The sequence below is a fragment of the Corythoichthys intestinalis genome, chromosome 2, assembly GCF_030265065.1.
Source record: "Corythoichthys intestinalis isolate RoL2023-P3 chromosome 2, ASM3026506v1, whole genome shotgun sequence".
Lineage (NCBI taxonomy): Eukaryota > Metazoa > Chordata > Actinopteri > Syngnathiformes > Syngnathidae > Corythoichthys > Corythoichthys intestinalis.
The window spans coordinates 53,486,813-53,497,258 of NC_080396.1; the positions used below are offsets into that span (position 1 = coordinate 53,486,813).

General features: G+C 40.8%; 1 protein-coding gene across 6 annotated transcripts in view; it reads right to left on the reverse strand.

Annotated features, from left to right (window-relative positions):
• kcnd3 (potassium voltage-gated channel, Shal-related subfamily, member 3) overlaps positions 1–5,276 on the reverse strand; it is a 197,965-nt gene extending 192,689 nt beyond the window's left edge. For 3 of the 6 annotated variants that reach the window (XM_057856183.1, XM_057856151.1, XM_057856191.1), the window contains exon 1: positions 4,953–5,245. The gene's annotated coding sequence lies outside the window, so the exon portion shown is untranslated. Of the gene's footprint in view, positions 1–4,952 lie in introns of all 6 variants that reach the window. The other 3 variants (XM_057856160.1, XM_057856169.1, XM_057856178.1) reach the window with 3 other exon arrangements.
• Between the last annotated feature and the right edge of the window lie 5,170 nt (positions 5,277–10,446).

Here is a 10,446-nt window from a genome sequence, read left to right on the forward strand (position 1 = left end):
TCAGCCAGTAATGCAATCCGATAATTATATACTTGATTTTGGCTCCAAATGTCTGCAATCGAAGCAGTTTTGTCAAATTCTGCACCACCGTCTCCTCAACCCCTCCTCCCTCTGAAGCCCCTGTCGCATGAGTGACGCATTACACGACATGGTTGAGGCAATTGGATATCATGGTGGCTCTGTCACCAGCTTGGGTTGATTTTTTTCTGTGTGTGAAACAAACGACGCTCTCGCCATCTGCAAAACATGCACTGCAGAAGTTCATCGAATCAGAAAGAAGGCATCCTCATTCAACACCACTAACCTGATAAGCCATTTAAAGCAGCATCACAAAGATTTTTGGAAGGAATACGAGGCTGCTGTTAACGCGAAGACTAAAGCTAATGTAAACAAACATAAGCTAAGCTAAGCTTCGGGGCTTGTGATGATCAAGAGACGCTTTTGACGGCTCGGGCAGCGGCGCCGCCACTCATCTCCGGTTCAACTCATTAAGCACCACGGCCAGACAGAAGCCTGGCGCGGGTGCTAGTGTGGCGGCCAAAGTGCCCCAAGAGCCAAAGCCCCGGATGAAAAAATAATGCAGTTTATACAACCACCATTCTTCGTTAAAAACATGCCGATCACATCAGTTTCACCATAGACATTTGGACAAGTGATGCCAAGTAAGCATGCTTATCATGACGGCACAGTGGTTAGATGATGATTTCAACATACAGTACACCAAACCACACTCACAAGAAGTCAGTCAGTCAATAATGCATTCGGTACACCATAAATTTATGTCTTATTCAGATCCTTCTTAAATCTAGACAAATAATTTTCTCCATCTTTTTTTGAGTGTTAAAGACTAGTTAACAGATGAATGTGCCAGATTATTCCACTTACTTAAAGTAAATATTACCATTTGTTATTATTAAGCCCATACATCTAAAAAAATAAATAAATAATAATAAATAAATTCTACAAGCCCTCAGTCTATGTCGGATCCATACTTAACGGCTCGCTGTTTCACCACAGTAACGTTAGCATAGCATTCGCGTTCTCGCTAGCGTTAGCATTTAGCGTGGCTCAGGAAACTTTTTTTTTTTTAACATGCAAATCGTGGCGTTCAGGTGGGTACAATTGATTTAAAATAATGGACTGTATTCCTGTTCAGTATACATTATCATCTCCAAGTGGGCGTTGTCCTTGTAGGTGCAACATTATAATAATATATATATTTTTTAAATTACCAAAAATAGTCCCTTGCCCTAAACTTTTCTTCAATGACATATTCGTAAACCGTGTGTGATTTTTTTTTTCGTCTTTCTAATCAAAACAACTACAGCAAAGATAGAAGAGATTCAGAGCCTCACCTGCATATCGAAATGTATATACAGTTAACTAGGGTTGGGCATCGAGCATCGATGCGACCCGGTTCTACCACTCTGATGCTCCCGGAACTGCTAGAATTTTTAAAATTTCGATTCCATGTTTCGAAGCCCTGACCGCCGAAAAAAATTGCTGCCAAAAACCACTAAGAAGAAGCCACAAGAAGCGCGTGTTTGTGCATTGGAACTTGATTACAACCATGGACACAGTGTGGCGACGCTCAAAAGTTTGGCTTAACTTTACCAAAAAAATGACCAGTCAATTCAGTGCAACATTTGCAACACAACTATATCATGCAAAGGTGGCTGCACGACAAATTATGCACGACCGGTTTCATGGAATACAAGTACATAGCTGGCTGAGTGCTACGTATTTGAATCGCTGCGCCGTCAGAACCAGGTAAGTTAAATAATACATTACGTCTGTCTTCTGATGTCCCAGCAACCTGACCCCGGATTAAGTGATGGATGGATGGATGGATGGATGGATGGATGGATGGATGGATGGATGGATGGATGGATGGATGGATGGATGGATGGATGGATGGATGGATGGATGGATGGATGGATGGATGGATGGATGGATGGATGGAAGGAATAGCACAATAAATCGTATTACGTCGGGCTATGGTCGATATCACATGTATATAGAACTAGATGCGAAATGACTCGGCAGCTTTAGAACATGTAAAGAGAACTAGATGAGAAATGACAAGATTCGCTGGCATTAGTAAACAGCCGACATCTTAAAGCAGTAGCTGCCTCCGTTAAAATCAACAGTGTTAAAAGCATTTTTGTTTTAGAATCTGTTGTGTTGCTTATTTAGAAAGTAACAGCCACATGAAGCATTCAATTACTTTTTTTAATGAACTCGTAGCAGTGAAAACATAACATCATATCACATAGCATTCTAGCCAGACGCTCTCATCTCTTCTTCTCCGCATTATACGTACACATTCCTACACCGCCACTCAGTGGCGTAACTGGTACTGTCAGAACAAAGATTGCATGTGTCTGTAAACGCAACAGAATCGGTTTTACAAATAAAGAAACCTTATATTTTGCCTCAAAATGTAATTCATAAATTTCATATAATTTAAAAAAAATTGAGATGTTAAGACATTAATATAAACTAATAAATTATAACAATAATTTTTTTTGACCCTGCCTCTTTTTTTTTTTACCCTGCTTCTTAAAAGAATCGGAATCGAGAATCGTTCAAAACCGGAATCAAAACATGGAATCGGAATCTGAACCGGAATCATTCAATTTCAAACGAAGTCCAACTCTAATATTAGGGGTGTGACGGTATACACAAGTCACGGTTCAGTACAACAGGAAAAAGGCTTTTTTTCCTCACAACATTTGAAACTTAAAGTTTGTTCCCACACTGAAAAAAGCGATTTTGGAGAGTGGTAAATATAATCTATCCCAACTGTATAAAATTTGCCTAATCTTCCTTGTCACCCAAGGAATTATAAAATGATGGGTAAATTTCACACATACTACCTCTTCGTTAACAGTAACAACTATCACATGGAAAAATAGGGTAACATATACCCCAAAGAACTGTGGTCGATAGGTGTCAGGCGAAATGCAATGTCCAAAACCTTTTCAACTAGAAAAAAATAGCACAATTCCCAATTGTAACACCAGACACATTTTTTTTAATGAAAATGATGTAAATCGTTTGTGCTGCAACGGTTTTTTAGATACAGTATTATGGTTTTTATTGAGATATTAGTTTCCTTAGCTTAGCTCTCGCGGCTAATGGAGCGTACCAACCCTCTCAATAACAGAGGGTTGTCGTAACAACTAGCACGATTAAAACACAAATTCGTGTCAGTTTTGCAGTAAATTGGGGGCGTGGGTTTCAGATATTAATATCGAGTGATGACGTTCCTCTAAGCCCCTCATTTACTGCAAAATGGTTCTGAAGTGGTGCCATTCGTGTACGTCCTTGCTAGTTTTTAGGACACCCCTCTGTTAATGAGAGGGTTGGTAAGATTTATATAGTAATATTATCTTATAAATCTTATAAATCAACTATTAGAAATTATCAGTTATGGTGGCACAGTGGCTTAGTGGTTAGCACATCTGCCTCACAGTTCTAAGATCAAGGGTTCAATCCCAGGCTTCGGCCTTCCTGTGTGGAGTTTGCATGTTCTCCCAACGCCTGCGTGGGTTTCCTCCGGGAACTCCAGTTTCCTCCCACATCCCAAAAACATGCATGGTAGGCTGATTGAAAACTCTAAATTGTCCGTAGGTATGAGTGTGTGCGTGAATGGTTGTATGTCTCCTTGTGCCATGCGATTGGCTGGCAACCAGTTCAGGGTGTCCCCTGTCTACTGCCCGTAGTTGGCTGGGATAGGCTCCAGCACCTCCGCGACCCTCGTGAGGAAAAGCGGCATGGAAAATGAATGAATTATCAGGTAATACCTGCTAGCAATGGAGATAAATTTTACCCAATTTCATTGAGTAAGTATCTGTTGAATATACACATAAATATTAGGTAATTTTACCCAATTTTATTGAGTAGGTATGTGTTGAATATATACATACACATTAGGTAAATTTTACCCAATTTCTTTAAGTATTTCATAGCTTTTTATTTCAATTACTTTATACTCAGTATATGGAATTAAATCTACCCAAAAAAAGTAGATGCAAATTGTTACCTCAACTTTATTGGGTAAATTCTATAGGTTAATTTTTACAGTGCAGTACCCTCTTATATCGGTGATTTTTTTTTTTTTTTTTTTAATGTAAAAAGTGTGACTTATATTTTTTTGGGGGGTGGGGGTAAAAAAGACAGTTCAATTCAATCAGTTGATATAAACATATTTGTTGTGAAAGATGTTATAGAATGACATGTAATAACGTGTAGACTGTAGAACATGAAAACTAACGTCAGTTACTTTGTCGGGTAACTGTTTACTAGTTACTAACTCAATTACTTTTTGGGCGAAATAATTTGTAACTGTAATTAATTACTTGTTAAAAGTAAGATTAACAACACTGCTCAGGAGCACTTTGACCCCCGTTGATTTGTTAATTCTGAAAACAGCCAAAGGGTGTGCACATAAGTTAATTTTACCAAGATATAAAGTAAAGGCACACATACATAAAAACACGTTTTTAAAAATAATAATAACATTCTCATAAATATTCTACAAGTTACACAGTAGGTTAAAGTTTTGATATTATTTATGTTGTTCTTTTTTAGTCTATCATAAATATGTTGTATGTGAAGTGATTGGTAGACTTTTTCTATTTATTATAAAGTAAGTAACAAATGAAAAGCCGCCTTTCAAAAACACTGCGTTCTGCATCTTGTCCATCCTCACGATTGAGTTTCTAAAGCTGAACTCATTCAAGCAAGACGATCACCCAAACCTGTTGAGTTTCACCAGTTAACGTGGTAAAAACTTATATACATTGACACACACCTCCTCAAAAACATTTCATATTAAATGTACGTTAAGTCACAATGCCAACAAGTTATTTCGTCGCCAGTTCGCACAAGCGGTACACTACACGTACAGAATATTCGAAAACATCCACATGACAGCTTCAACTCACCGTGAGGAAATTCTCCATCCAAAAAAGGCGACCTTATTCGGTGGGGCTGTTACGTCTTCCCCCCCTCTTTTCTTTTTAAAGGCGATCTATTAAATGCACAGTGGCAACTAAGTTACCAAGTGAAAACGGGGAATTGTGTCACCGAGGGCTGAGAGCGCAGGAAAGTGTCGACGAGTGGACGTACCACAGCTTGGTGAGCTCACTTTCCATCCTGCTGAGCAGAGGGATGGGGGGAGCACGCCGCCGCAGAGACACTCGCTTCTCGGCTTCTCGACGAGAGCAGAGCCGGGAGACAGAAGCGATCGAGTAAGAGGAGGAGCGCGCTTTCCCTTCCTACTCTCTCTCTCGCCAGCTCTCAAAACATAGTACATACTGTATCTGTAAAGCCTCCCTCTGATTCACAAATGAAAAATTCCCTCGATGAAGTCATAGTTTGCTTTCAATAATTAGACACTACAAGGGACCCTTGATAGCTTGAATTAGTACTAAATGTGATTGATTTTAGTTCATGCTTCAATATCACTACTGTTATTCTATACCGTTATTTTGAGTCCATTATAACAATCATGAACTCTCTATGCTCATGCAAGGAATGTAAATAAAAATGAATAGATGGGAAATATAGTATAGCGCAGGAGAAACTGTTTGAAATGTAATCGTCCACAATTAATTTAATTAAATAAATAACGGATGTGATCCAAGTGAACCAAGGATAGAAAGACGTAGTTCTTGAAAGATGAACATTATTATGAGTTAAAATAATCTAATATCGAAACCCCTCTTGATGTTTTCGTGTTTGTACAATTTATAAAATTAGTTGGTTACTCTGCCAGGCTTCCAGAGTATTAGTCTAGCGACATAAACATCTGTTCAACCCTTTCAATATGAACCCGAGAGGAACATTATTGAGCATGCCCGTGTAACCGATGTGTCGCGTCGCCCCGACGCGATCCACTCCCACCTCTCTGACCAAGCTGGGATGCGAACCCATGCCGCGCTGCACGACGCGCTCACTTCCGACAGTGTAGGGACACTGACAGCTGTGCCATAAACTCGAGCCCACGATACAGCCGCCAGCGTCCCCACATGAAGGCATTGGAGGGAAGGTTTTCCACACACCACTTCACACACGTGGACCCCGAAAACCTTTCCTGCCGATCCGGGTCACGGCACCAATGTAGCCGGTGTGAAACCCACTGCGCCCCAACGCAATCTGCTCCCACCTCCCTGACCAGGCTGGGACGCAAACCCATGCCACGCTGCACAATGCACTCACTTTCGACAGTGTAGGGACACTAACCGCTGTGCCATAAACTCAAGCCAACGGCACCGCCGCCAGCGTCCCCACATGAAGGCATCGGAGGGAAGGTTTTACACCCGCACTGTCGATATTTCACAAAACGAGCAGCAAAAGCAAAATGAACAGGAAAGACGGGATTAGACGAGACGAAAGAAGGGGAAAAAAACTGTTCTGCCCAAATGTGTTACACCCACGAGATATGCCACAGCAGGCAAATTTGACACCCAAAGAACTACGGTGCGCTTTCAGCTTATTTTGTTTAGATGCATACAGACAGAACATACTAAAGATGCTCTAAGAAAATATGTAACGTAGTAATATCAAATAAGGGTGGTTTAAATATGCTTCGTGACTAATGTGGTCAACAGATCAACAGTCTGCTTTAAAGCTACCACAAGAAAACGTAATGCTTAAAAGTAAAGGAAACACATGCAAAAAGTATTTTGAGGCAATGAAAAGGTAATAAAAGACTCAATAAAAACAGAAATAGTAAGTACTCGCCGCTTTTAACTAGGGCTGTCAAAATTATCGCATTAACGGGCGGTAATTAATTTTTTAAATTAATCACGTTAAAATATTTGACGCAATTAACGCACATGTCCCGCTCAGACAGTATCCTGCCTTTTGGTAAGTTTTACAGCAAGGCTTTTTGTGCTGTCTAACGGCGAACTCTTGTGGTCGCTTTGCGACATGGTTTATTGTTTTCTTGCCAGTTCAATATGGCTGCACGACGTCTCGGGCTGACGCCTACGTTGTAATGTTGTGCTTATATGATCCTTGGACAAGATTTTTCCGTAAGAATGGTTGTTGTAAAGAATGTACATCTTATGTTAGTAAGCGAAATGTTATATTTTTTGTATGAGACGCTTTTTGTTTATGTTTAGTGAACCTGTATAGCGTACTAAGCTAACGTTGTTGCTAATGCAATGCTTGTGTACTTTTTTTGTAGTTTTACGACGGTCTGAAGAGGACAATGGTTTGAGGCCATTTTATTAATAAATCAGATGAAAAAGGAAGAAGTCTGATTATTAAGGCTTCGTTCACTAGCTGTCTAGCTTTGGAAAAAGACGCTTCGGAGTGAGGACAGCATAGACAGATTTAAATGACAGTAGAGTGAAATGCCCACTACAGTCCTTATGTACCAGTGTTGAATGTATATATCCATCTTGTGTCTTATCTTTCCATTCCAACAATTTATTTGACAGAATATATATATAATTTACAGAAAAAAATGGCATATTTTATAGATGGTTTGAATTGCGATTAATTGAGATTAATTACGATTAATTAATTTTTAAGCTGTAATTAACTCGATTAAAAATTTTAATCGTTTGACAGCCCTACTTTTAACTAATGTCCACATGTGTTGGATGTCTCGCCGCGTAGAAGGAAATGCAGAACTAGTGACAGTGACAAACTATGTCATCACCCCGAGCGTCCATTGCGCACATAAAACATGGTGCCCTCCGTAGGTCAAAAAATATACTAAATATTATAGATTTTTAAATCAATGGCAATATTTTATGTGTTTTTAATAACATATTTTAGGAAAAGAGAACAATTGTGACTTGTTAGAGCCTAAAAGTCTATTGCAAATACCGATAACACCTGACAGTGACGTTGAAACAACATTGTTTTATGGTGTGTCAGGCGATTGTTGGGTTAACATTGTTTTATAGTTGATGAAATAATGTTGACAAAATGTTGATTTTTGATTGACCGGGAATTATAATTGGAAAGTCATCAAATTATGGATGAGCGGAGTTATGGTTAAAAAAAATAGTTGTGTGTGACAGCGTTTCACCTCAGACGAACTCCACTGGAAACGCCTAATTTAAGGATAGCCATACGTCCCGCGTCGTCGAAGCCCGGATGTTCGTTGGAGGTCCCGCTGCCGGGGAACCGGTCTCAGCTGGCCTGCCTGCCGGCCTAGGGCGCGGCGGCCAGCCAGACTGGCGAGGGCTGCGGGCTCAGTCAGAAGACAGGTGGGTCAGACGGGTCGTCTCGGCCTCGCTCCGCGAGGAGGAGGACCTATGGGCTACCTGCACACTCCCACCGCTGGCGGGGGTGCAGCAGAGGCCAGGTCGGAGATAAGCCTGTTGCTTTTCTTCTGAGTCCTTATCAACAATAATGTCTTACGGTAGAATAGACCGCGTTTGTCATTTGTACATTAAACAGTTTGCCTGACACAATGTGACAAAGTTGCCAAAATTGTAAGAAACGTTACATTTGCTGTGATTGGCATACAAGCGAAGACCTACTTAGCCTGGATGTTAGTTAAGTAGAATTTAGTTAAGGGAAATGTAATTTTTCCAGTTGAAGCGCTAAAATCAATAGATATGACAGAATCGAGCCTTGTCTAAATTAATTTATTGAACACAAAGACAGTGCAGTCATTTTTCTATTGTAGCTAGCTAACTAGCTAGCTCCGTTCCAATATGTAGCTCTAATTTGGTTTGGGTTGGTTGAGAAACTCTCTTCACCACAAAATACTGAAGTATGTTAAACTAACCCATGATACCTGTGGCCTATACTACGAAGCCTGTTTTCTGGCTTAGCAGGGTAACTTGGAGAGTAACTTCATCACGTGCACCCTATCTTCCCAGCTAAGCGAGACTACGAAAGGTGTACTGGGGAGTGTTGCCTGGTCGTCGCAGAGTTAGATCTTGGATTCTGATTAACCGCGCTCTATTAAAACAGCACTCCTCCGCGGACGTGTCCTCTTGACAATGACAGCGTACCTGCACGACATTGGCGCGCGGATTGTGAGGGGCTCTCTTTGGAGGCACGGGTTTTTGGAGACCGCCAGAATCTGCTGGCGTACCCGGACGATTTTCTCCATGAAAAATATAGATTTTCAGCTGAAGGAATTCGTTACCTGTGCCAGCTGATCGAGGTGGACATCACTAATGTAACCCGCCGAAGTCAGGCCCTCACAACCGCGCAGATTGTGTGCCTGTCCTTGCGCTCTTTCGCCAGCGGACAATATATGTATTCCATCGGTGATGCTGAATATCTCAGTAAGAACACAGTATGCCGTGTGATTCGGTAAGTGGTAGGAGTGGGGTACGGAAATGCTTCAAATTGATTGTTGAAAATGCTATACATAAACCTGTGCCGACTTCGCTAAATGTAAACGAATGTGGAGCTTTGCTCTCATACAAGAAATCTATTTAACAAACTTTTCCAGCGTTATTTCGTTGTGTAAAAGCATTTATAATAATCATAAAAATATGAAGTCTATTTAAACATTGAGAAAACCAGGTCGGGCTGGATTTTTTTAGGCCCATTCTAACCTCTACTATGAAGATGTTCAAAGGACATACATATTCATACAGTCAATGGAACTAAACATACAATCATCCTGCTTCATGTGCATGGTGATGCACGATAAATTATTTCTTACAGTTAATGTACCAAATCTTATTTTATTGTCCTGACAGCAGGCTTTATTTCTTTTCATGGACATAAGTAAACTGGCATATTGACACGTTGACAAATCACACAATCTGTAATTCGCTGTCAACAGACCAGTCGCGATCTACCAGCTGAAGCGGTGTTGGATTTCGTGGTGAGGGTGGATTTTAATTCCTCATAACTCCGCATGCATCGCGCATTCCTCCTACGTGAAGTAAGGTGCCCGTGCCATCATCACAAGTAGTGTTTGACTCTGGTCTCCGCCCCCTTTTATGTGAACGCGCAATAGCTCTGGCTGGGTTGACTAATCAACCTCATAATCAGTGTCGTAGCACCGATTGACCACAAACTAGATAACCAGGTTTTGTCAGATCCGGTTATCCACTGGTAAGCAGAACTATTCTGGGGAGGTTGAACTCCGTTCATAGTACAGGCCACTGCTTGAATTCCTTGATATGAATTAACTGTGAGTGCCATTTTGTTTGTATTTTTCAGATTCACTGAAAAGGCAGATAGGGATGGCCGCATCACGATATGCTGCTGTTGTGCAGAAGTGGCTACGTTATGTCCCAGACCGCGTTGGTGGCAAAGTTCTTACAAAGCTCGTCAGACTGAAGAGGAGGCTTAAGTTTGAAATAACTTTACAGAGTTAATTAATCATTATGTTAATAATTAATCATATTAATCATTGTGTCCCAATGATCCTAGGAGCTATGTTGTCTGGGGCTTTAAGCCCCTGGCAGGGTCACCCATGGCAAACAGGTCCTAGGTGAGGGG